At 33.7% G+C, this 10,810-nt stretch overlaps 4 non-coding genes across 4 annotated transcripts; 2 read left to right on the top strand and 2 right to left on the bottom strand.

Annotated features, from left to right (window-relative positions):
• Nucleotides 1–2,100: 2,100 nt before the first annotated feature.
• Nucleotides 2,101–2,173, top strand: TRNAV-AAC (transfer RNA valine (anticodon AAC)). The gene has a single exon. It is a non-coding gene; the product is annotated as a tRNA-Val (tRNA).
• Nucleotides 2,174–3,433: 1,260 nt separating this feature from the next.
• TRNAV-AAC (transfer RNA valine (anticodon AAC)) lies at nucleotides 3,434–3,506 on the bottom strand. Its single transcript has one exon. It is a non-coding gene; the product is annotated as a tRNA-Val (tRNA).
• Nucleotides 3,507–5,437: 1,931 nt separating this feature from the next.
• On the bottom strand, nucleotides 5,438–5,510 carry TRNAV-AAC (transfer RNA valine (anticodon AAC)). The gene has a single exon. It is a non-coding gene; the product is annotated as a tRNA-Val (tRNA).
• Nucleotides 5,511–6,211: 701 nt separating this feature from the next.
• Nucleotides 6,212–6,284, top strand: TRNAV-AAC (transfer RNA valine (anticodon AAC)). Its single transcript has one exon. It is a non-coding gene; the product is annotated as a tRNA-Val (tRNA).
• Nucleotides 6,285–10,810: the final 4,526 nt, after the last annotated feature.

The following is a 10,810-nucleotide window of genomic DNA, read 5'->3' as shown; positions in this document are numbered from 1 at the left end:
TTTTGATTCCATTTTCTTTCTGTTGCAGTGTAAGTTCTTGCACTTTTTGGTATTGCAATGACTTTACCCCGAGCACATTTTTCAATATTTGCCGAATAGAATATTGCGATATGTTCAGCTTTCGAGCCATTTTTCGGCCACTGCGACGCGGGTTTCAATCAAGTCGCAAGAAATGGTCTTTTCGAACCATTTCTGCTGATGTTGCTGTTTTCTTCCGTCCACTTCCTTGACGTCGGGCTACGCTACCAGTATCACGGTAACGAACGATAGTACGAGACACAAAAGATTTATTCATATTTTTAATGCTGGAGTGCTCTAACGATAGCCACTTGTGGTTTTCCATCCAAATATAAAGAAATCACACTATCACGCTTAAATTCAATCACGAATAACTTTTTTTCTGGAAATTTCTCACGAAAATGCTTTTGTACGCTCATAAATAAAATGAGCTGTCACTGGAATAATTTTAACAGCTGTCGGACGAGTGGCTTAGAAATGACAGCAGTCTGAATTTAGTTGCAGTTTTTTCATCCAACCCTTCAAGTAATGAAGTGAAATTTGAGGTTTCAGTGGAGATCCGACACACTTTTCACTATTAAAATTTTTTGACCCTCTGAGATATTTTATATGTGATATAAAACTTATAATATTTATTGTTTTATATAGGTTAACGATTTTTATCGATTTAAAATTATGCTCTGCGAACAACATATCACACTTTAAGGGAATTCTAATTTCCTCTATAGATTCACAAACGTAGTGGTACACCAGGAAACTCGATCAACTTTTCAATATAGTTTACATATCTTATATAGATAGAAAAGTTTCACATCATTCTGTGTTCAAATTTTTCAAAAAAAAAATAATAACAATAATAATAATAATAGTAATATAGTGACATCTTCTAAGATTATGAGAATAGAGTGACAAAAAAATACATAATCATTAAGAGACTACCATCAAGCAAGAATCAGCAAAAGTGCTGTAAGTGTTGCAATATTGTTTTTTTTTTTTTTTCTGCGAACAACAGCATAATTTCGATAATAATGCCAATACCTTCTCACCCCTAAAAAGTAAGGAGAATGTCACCTTCAGTACACCCTGGTCATCTTAAGACGAAGAAAACTAAAATTGTTATCCATAAAGAAGATAAAAAGTACATAACGGGACGAAAGAGGACAAATAGAAAAACTATGAAAGTTTAGTGGAACCTTGGGACCTACTAAACATTTTTGCCAACTTTTGCAACAAAAACAAAACAAGCTAACAACATTTGCACTATCATAACCATTATGAGTTGCTTTAATGTTCTCACAAATTTCTAATGTTCATGGCGAGTTGTGAAGGTATGCAGAGGGAGAGAGAGAGACATTCACTAACTATGTATGTACATGGGAGAAAGTGTTTATGTATGGACATGTACTTTTACAAGTGTTTTCATATCTCCTTTTGCAAAGGGTCTAAAGTGACCCAAAAGAATACGTGGTACGTCCTCTTCACATATCGAAGACAATATTTTTTGTCCACTACCCAGGGACACATGTATGTACATATGGAGTTAGGGTCCAATGATGTGTGTGTGTCAGACAGTTTCCAAAGAAAGTTAATTGCTATTGATTGCACTTTTATGCTGACTATTTGCTAGGAGCAAATATGTTATGAAAACGTGAAGTCTTTTTGCCTTAGGGCATAAGTATTAAATAATTTGTGGAAGAAATTTAAAGACAATGTTAAATAAGATTTGTATAACTAACTACCGTATATTGCTATCATTTATACACATAATATTTATTATTAAAATACATAATAATATATAATATGCAAGGAAAAATAATTTCTTACATTTGCTTTTGTTTCATGCGTTTTCTTTCGAAATATATATGTATGCATACCTCCCCAGAAATATAATATCACAGCTGCATTGTCTTTACAATTTTGAATTTTTGTATGTGATGAATATATCAGATCTTGGTGTTGCCATCGTACCGCCATCGTGCATAAAGTGTTAATTTAAAATAATTGAATTTAAATTTAATGTTGGTGGAGAAATGTTATTTGGCATAAAATGTTTTAAAAATCCTTATAAAATTCCATTCTAAAGTTTCCGTGGTGTAGTGGTTATCACATCCGCCTAACACGCGGAAGGCCCCCGGTTCAATCCCGGGCGGAAACAAGTGCAGACATTTTTTTAAATTACTATACCACAAAAAAATGGACCTTTTTATATCCAGTCTAAATTGTAATGTAATTCCCAATTTCTAAACACAAATCAACAAATTCAGGGCGGCATAGATGTATTAATAGTCCTGTTTTTGAAAAAACCCTCCACCATTAGGACGGAACTTGAAAATTTAATTTAAACAAAATTTATTAATTAATAAAAATTCTGTTAAAATCTTTAAAATGCCGAACGTAGCTGTTATATTAGGGTCTTTACGAAATGGACCTGCATAGGTAACATTTGTCATAAGCCATTATAATATTCAAATGCGAAGCTTGAAAAAAATCGGTAACAATGTAGCTAAAATCATCAAAATACCGAATATCGGGAGATACCGTTATATGGGGGCTATACGAAGACGTCGACCGGCAATGTCAATTTTCTGTCTTAGGCTGTAGTATCCATTACGAACTTCAAATACCAAATTTAATTCCCGTGAATTATCGGAAGGTACCGTTATATGGGGGCTATACGAAGACGTGGACCTGCACAAACAATCTCCTATCATAGGCTGCAGCATCCATTAGGAACATCAAATACCAAATTTGAAAGAATTCCGGTGAATAATGTCGCTAAAATCATCAAAATACCGAATATCGAAAGGTATCGTTATATGGGGCTACACCAAAACGTGGACCTACATGGCCCATTTTCAATACCAAATGTCCTGCAGACATAATTATATTTCGAGGTGTTACAAACGGAATGACAAACATAATATACCATCCATACTATGATGGAGGGTATAAAAATCGTAGAAAAATGCCGCTCAAAGAAAATTTGTTATGTGGTGCCATACGAAGACGAATACCTGCGTAAGTAATTTTTTGTCATAGGCTGTAGTATCAATCCCGAACTTCAAATACGAAAATTAAACAAATTCCGGTGAATAATGTCGCTAATATCATCAAAATAACGAATAAAGAAATGTACCGTTATATGTGGACTATACGAAGTGGTTCACCTGCATAGACAATTTTCAGGCCTAGGTTGTAATATTCATTACGAACTTAAAACACGGAATTTGAAACCATTCCAGAGAATAATGCCTCTTAAATTATCAATATACGAAGACGTGGATCTGCATATGTAATTTTTTGTCATACGCCGTAGTACCTATTGCGAACTTTAAATGCCGAATTTAAATTTGGAGGAAAGTAGTCCACTACTGATTCTCAGTTTAATAGTTATAACAAATTTCGTCAAAAGCAATGTTTCCGCCCGGGATTGAACCGGGGGCCTTCCGCGTGTTAGGCGGATGTGATAACCACTACACCACGGAAACCTGTGAGAGTTAAATCTCATACGAGAAATCAGTTGATTGCCAAAAAGAAATAGGGCATACAAACTGGTCCAACAGGTTTCCCAATTGGGGTAAAGGCATTGCGTTGATAGAGCTTTATGCAAAGAGGAGTTCCAGAACTTCTTTAGAATACCTGAGAACTTATCTGATAAAGAAAAGAATTAAAAATTAAATATTTCGAATTCTAAATCCAATATAACCAATTAAAAAAGAAGTCTCGGATTGCAACTATAAATATTGGAGTTAGAGTTGAATCTGGAAAATGTGAAGCCAAAATATTTACTTAATTCCAATTATTTTATTTTCTGGAAAAAATGTCATAAAATTAACTTATACTTTAAAAACTATTTTATTTTTTGCACCTATATCATTTTTTTTTTTTTTCACATAAAACTTTTATTAACCGTACTTGAAAATATTAAAGAACTGGAAGACGTGTATACATATATTTAAGCATAAAATAAATAATAAATTTAATTTTACGATTTTTATATTTATACCCTACAACACTATGTGTTGGGGGTCTTATAAGTTTGATTGGGCCAAAAATTATGTAACACCTCGAAAATTATGTAACACCTCCTATCTCGCCGCTGAGTCGATCTAGCTATGTATGTCCGTCCGTCCGTCTCTCCATGTTAATTTGTAATCAAGCTACAGGTCGCAATTATGGACCGATCCTCAAGAAATTGAAAATGGAGGTGGAGTTATGGTCAGAATAGAACCTATTGTTGTTTGGAGATGATCGCACGATGTTTAGGGGTTGAAATGGACCAAAAACAGAAAAATGTCCAGATTTTGCAGATTTATGTTTTTGTACAATTATGAACCAATCGACGCGAAAATTTATATGGAGTTTGAGTCAAGGAGTGGGCAAAAAACCTATCGGACAATAATTATCGGGTAAAATAGACCCTAACTTTTATGTAAGAAAATAGGAAAATTTCCACCAAACCGCGAATATTTTCAACCCCAGCCAAATCACAAATACATTAAAAGATCACTTCTGACCAATACAGTGATGCTAATAGCCAAGAAATCGGATATATAGCAAAATAGGTACAATATATATGTAAAATAATTGATCTTATTTACTCCGCTTATAAATCAAGAACCGCTGCGCCGTTTTTCACAATTCTCTTCAATTCGGAATGGTCTTTTGCCAGAAAAGCAGAAAATCTAAGAAAATCGCGGAAAAATATACCAATAAAAAGTTAATATTTTTTGTTCCATTTTTTTCAATTCTTGTTAATTTTTTTATCGCATGTAATTTTTTCAATTTGTCTTACAGTTTTGAATTGTACATTTTGTAAATGTTTACACCCTTCAACAGAACTTTTTGAGGCTATTATATGCATGTCGCAATTATCGTAAGATCCTCACGAAATTTGGCATGGGGTAGGGGTAGGGTCAGAATTAAAGCCTATTGCAGGTGCAAATTGACTAAAACAATTTAATTTTTTCTAATTTTGTAGTCGCTCTATAGGCCACAATTGAAATCGACACGGAATTTTTCATCGGAAGTGAGTTAAGGACAGGGAAGAAGTCTAGCATTTTGGATGACCACTGTCACAACTTTTGCCAAATTCTCCGGGACAAAAATTTAAGGGTAATCTCTGGGCTGGGTTCTTTGACATTATTTCAAAAACGAAAGCTTCCAAAATGGATTTGGATATAAGGGGACTTCGAACATATTGTAGGGTATCACATGGTCGGCCCCGCACGTCTATAGCCTTTGCTTACTTGTTTTTTTTTTTTTTTAATTAATATTTTTTTGTTTTTTAGGAATAAATTTTATAATTTAAATAAAACACCAGAGACCCTTTTTGAGGCACATCGGGTGACAAGATATACAAAATAAAAATTTTAGTGTATTCTAATTGTGTGTTACAAAGTAAAAAAATGCCTTTTACTGTTTCCGCCCGGGATTGAACCGGGGGCCTTCCGCGTGTTAGGCGGATGTGATAACCACTACACCACGGAAACGTATAACCCATAGCTTACCAAGTTTTGATGTCTTTAATAGCATTGGGTATTTTACCTGAATGTCAATATTGATTATTACTTATTATATACAATACACAACTCGCGAGTTCAATACCAATTAATGGGGTTTGGATTAACTACTGTTATATTAAATTAAAAAAGGAGTGAATAAAATTTATTTAATTTATATATAATAAATAATTGTATTCTTATTTGTAATTTTCAAGAGATAAGATAATTTTTTATTTATTTAAATCGAAAAAAAACTATAGATCTGTTTATTATCATTATCTATAAAATATAGAAGAAACCTATGATAACATATGATTATTTGAAATTTAAAATCAAATACATGTAAACAAATGTCTACGTCAGTTCGCATTATCAAGTTTGTTGAGATTTTCTTTTGATTAGCTACCACTTACGCCGACACAAAACTGGTATGCCTGGCAGCCAAACAATGCAAAGTATTGGGAATAATAATAACTTTGCTAGGGCAACTTATTGAATGACTTTGAATTATAAAAAGTAAAAGTTGAATTGTCACATACATGACATTGATGTTGTTAGGCAATGCTAAAACTATAGCACCTATAAGCACCGCACAATGTGTTGCTATAGCGGCAATTCAGCATGACCGAAAAGATATAAATAATTTGTTTGTTCGTTCGTTTTTTAGGCACTCGAGCACTAGAGTATATGTTTCCGTGGTGTAGTGGTTATCACATCCGCCTAACACGCGGAAGGCCCCCGGTTCAATCCCGGGCGGAAACAGTTGAAAATATTTTATTCTGTAAAATGAAATAAGAAAATAAACGAGTATGTATATATTACTTCGTATAATATTAGCAAACAGAAAAAAGCATAATCTGAGACATAATATGTTGATGATTTTAAATTTGCGCACAAATATTATGATTGCGAAGTAGTTTGCAGAAAAATATATATTTACCAAATGTTCCCAATTTATTCAAACATGTGCAAATATGAACAATTATATAGCGAATAAATTGATGTCGATTTTTTTTAATACCGTGGTAGTGGAAATCTGTCTAGTTCCCGAACGGACTGAAGTAGTTGGAGGTAGTCCAACAGACAGTCAACTCTACGGTTTATTGTATCCCACATATAACGATACCACCCGATCGTTTTTATACCCTCCACCATACTATGGAGGGTATATTATCTTCGTCATTCCGTTTGTAACTCCTCGAAATACTAATGTAAGAACCAACAAAGTATATATATTCTTGATCAGCGTAAAATTCTATGCCGATTTAGCAATGTCCGTCTGTCCGTCTGTCCGTCTGTCTGTGTGTCTGTTTGTCTGTCTGTTGTAATCACGCTATCTTTCGAACGAATCGAGATAGAAGGCTAAAATTCCGCAGACATGTTAATTTTGCCAGTAGGCAGGTTAGGTTCGTAATTGATACTACAGCCTATGACAGAAAATTGTTTTTCAAATTTGGCATTTGAAGTTCCAAAGGGATACTACAGCCTTAGATAGAAAATTGTCTGTGCAGGTCCACGTCTTCGTATAGCCCCCATATAACGATACCTCCCGATATTCGGTATTTTGATGATTTTAGCGACCTTATTCACCGGAATTGTTTCAAATTTTGTATTTGAAGTTCGTAATGGATACTTCAGCCTATGACAGACATTTGTCTATGCAGAAATTGTTGGAGATGTTGTATTTGAAGTTCGTAATGAATGCTACAAGCTATAAGAGAAAATTGTTAATGCAAGTCCAGGTCTTCGATGACACGGTTCTTGGTGATTTTAGCTACATTATTTACCGTTTATTCAAGTTTTGAATTTTAAAATGGTAATGGCTTACATCAACAATGTAGGTCCACGTCGTATAAACCCCAATATAACGGCTATATTCGGTATATTTAAGATTTTAGCAGAGTTTGTAACGGTTTCTATTTTTTGAAAATTTCCAAATTCGTTCAAATGGTGGAGGGTATTCAAAGTTCGGCCCGGCCTAACTTACAGCTTTTTAATTTTTTTGTATATAGGCTTTATTGACTCCCGTATAACGGCAACTAGGGAGTTTTCGATATTTAGATGAATTTAGACATTTTTTGAAGGAATTATCTCAAATTAATATTTCGAATTCACAACAGGTCCCATTTTCTCTTTATTTATATTTACTGAATGCTGAGTTCTGCTGAAATGTCCAAGGTCTGCGGAAAAAATGTTTGCGTGCCCAAGGCTTTAATACAGCATTAATTCCGATGCCACGGTCGATTAATACGAGCGGAGAACGACCACCGGCTGTTATGGCGGCCCACACCATTAACATGGCCGGCGCTTGAGTTCTGGTGGTCAACTGAAGGTGCACATTTTCAGCTGACCTCTTTGGCAAGTAAACACGATCATTTTGTTTGTTTAAAGACTGCTGGACAACAAATGTTTTCTCGTCGGAGCGGAGAAAACCAAATTCGGCAGTTCACCACTTTCGGCCAAGCGATGCAACTCTTTAGCTCTTTTGAGTCTATTTTCTTTCTGTTGCGGTGTAGGTTCTAGCACTTTTTGGAACACTTTGGCTTTACTCCGAGCTCATTTTTCAAAATTTGCCGAATGGAATATTGCGATAACGATAGCCACTTGTGGTTTTCCAGCCGAATATAAAGAAATCACACTATCACGATTAAATTCCATCACGAATAACTTTTTTTCTGGAAAATTCTCACCAAAATACTTTTGTACCCTCACAAATAATATAATGCGCTGTCACTGGAATTATTTTAACAGCTGTCGAACGAGTGGCTTAGAAATGACAGCAGTCTGAAGTTGGTTGCAGTTTTTCATCTCACCCTGTATTAGATGAACAGAAAATGTTTAACATTTTAAATTTATTAGTAAGGTCGGTACTCATGTGTAGCTTGGACGTGTAGATGTGGTTTTGGAAATATGTACTATAATTGTACGAAAAGTACTTAATGTACTATTTTTGGTATTGAGTGAACGGAAAATGCTAGAATCCTCACATTTTATATTGATGTCGTTGTTGGTAGCTGGAGTTGAGATATCCAGTGGGTTTTGGAGATATGTACTATAGTTTTTCGAAAAGTACTAATTAGAATTAAACTGGGTACTGGGTGAAGGGATTGAGCTTGAATTTTAATGGGGACTATTCTCTGTGAAAGTAGCAGAAACTTGCTGGGATATTACTTAGACAGCAAAGTTTCTCGAAAATGGTGCTCTTACTTCCCACACAAGGAGTCAATATTTGAGACACCTCTTATGAAATTCGAAATGAATCACCGATTTTTTTAAACTTTGACATTCAAATGCCTCTTTTAGTACAAAATTTAGAGCGAAAATAAGCCATATTGAACTACTCGTTTTCGAACCTCCCCTAAAAATCGAAGGAGGTATGCGATTTGGTTGATTCTTCACACATCGTGATATTGACATTTTGTTTTTATTTTAGGAGCGAAAATAGAAAATATTGACTCACTCCTTGTGGTACCTCCCACAAAATGTCAAAAAATTTAAATAATCACAATTTCCGTAAAATGTGAACTCTTTGACCGAATTTCTTCTATCTCAGCATGTATCAATACTTCTGCATATATTAGGGCGAGTGTGAAGATGGGGTATATTGGTTCCATCTTCCTAGACCTCCACCACAAAAGTCCCAAACTGATAAGTATTTATTTCGGTTGACATACCCTGGTAAAAATAATGGGTTAGTAGATTGATATGTATGTAGTTGCGGTGCCAATATTTGGTTAGGGGAACTCATTATTTGCTAATAGAAACTTTTGCTGGGTTGTGTTCAAAAGTCATTTCATTGTAGAATATTGTCTCCGTCCACTGTCCAAACTACTGTTGCATTTATTCTTCTGTATATATATATATATATATATATATATATATATATATATATATATATATATATATATATATACCATCGCTGCAAAATTTAATCTGGAATGCAAATGTTTCGAAAGATGAAGTTTATACATATGTACATTTGTATATACATATGTACATTTGTGCAGTATATATGTTATATGCAGTATGCAGTATATATGTTATATATATATATATATATATATATATATATATATATGTATATATATATATATATATATATATATATATATATATATATATATATATATATATATATATATATATATATATATATAACATATATACTGCATACTGCATATAACATATATACTGCACAAATGTACATATGTATAAACTTCATCTTTCGAAACATTTGCATTCCAGATTAAATTTTGCAGCGATGGTATTACCAGATTCAAAAAATATAATAATAATGAATACTATCCCTTAAATGGCTTTCTCAGAATCTGTTCTGTCAATAACTTCAAATTGAAAATTTTCTAATTTTTGATCTACTGCCTGCCTCTATCAGCAAAAAATAATTCAATATTAATAATTTTGTTTTCTGCTCAATTAAATAAATACCTTCAAATTGTCCAGATAACAATATACATGCTACGTTCAAACACAAAAATTTGTTAACTCTAATCTCTTTAGTGTAAACAGAATATCAGGTAAATATTTGCACAGGTAAATTTACTTCTTATAACAGGATATTGCAAACCGGCTGGACAGTGTTTAAAGATGGAAATGTTTTAAAAATCCATTTAAGATGAAAGTAAAAATTATAAGGCATTGATATTTGTTTTTATTTGGTATGCAGAAAAAATTTCCCTTACAATTTTGATGCTCTGTGGGGCCTTGCTCAGCAAAAATCCTCATTACAAATCGAGCTACCAACCCATCATTTCAATAAGGACATAAAATAAACAGTACTTATTTCTGGGCTCTGAAAGTCAATTAAAAGTACATTTATAAAGACATGTAAAAATAAAATCTACAAATAAGTAGTAACTACTATTTCGTTAGTGCGACATTCCCTTGTTGAAATAATGGGTTGGTAACTCGATTTGTAATGAGGATTTTTGCTGGGTAACTAAAGACGAGATATCCTTACTATTTGGGGATTTACTATAGCCAAAGCCATATGACAAGTGAGGGTATATATCATTGGAAGCGGCGAAATAACGGTTTTAGACCCTAGCTCTCTTTGGACCAAATCCGTTTCAGGACATTTGGAGTCGATCTAGCGATGTCCGTCCGTATGTCTGCCTGTATGGCTGGTGCGCACGATAACTCTCGAAGGGAGTATCCGATTTGATACAAACTCGTGTACATCGTAATATTATTATCAAACTTAGATCTAGTTCGGAGATGGGCAACATGTCAATATTTTTGAAGAAAATAATTTACTGCACAGAAAGAGA

The sequence above is a fragment of the Musca domestica genome, unplaced genomic scaffold, assembly GCF_030504385.1.
Source record: "Musca domestica strain aabys unplaced genomic scaffold, Musca_domestica.polishedcontigs.V.1.1 18, whole genome shotgun sequence".
Taxonomy (NCBI): domain Eukaryota; kingdom Metazoa; phylum Arthropoda; class Insecta; order Diptera; family Muscidae; genus Musca; species Musca domestica.
Note: the sequence above shows the minus strand (reverse complement) of the source record. Positions and strands in the feature narration are given on the sequence as shown.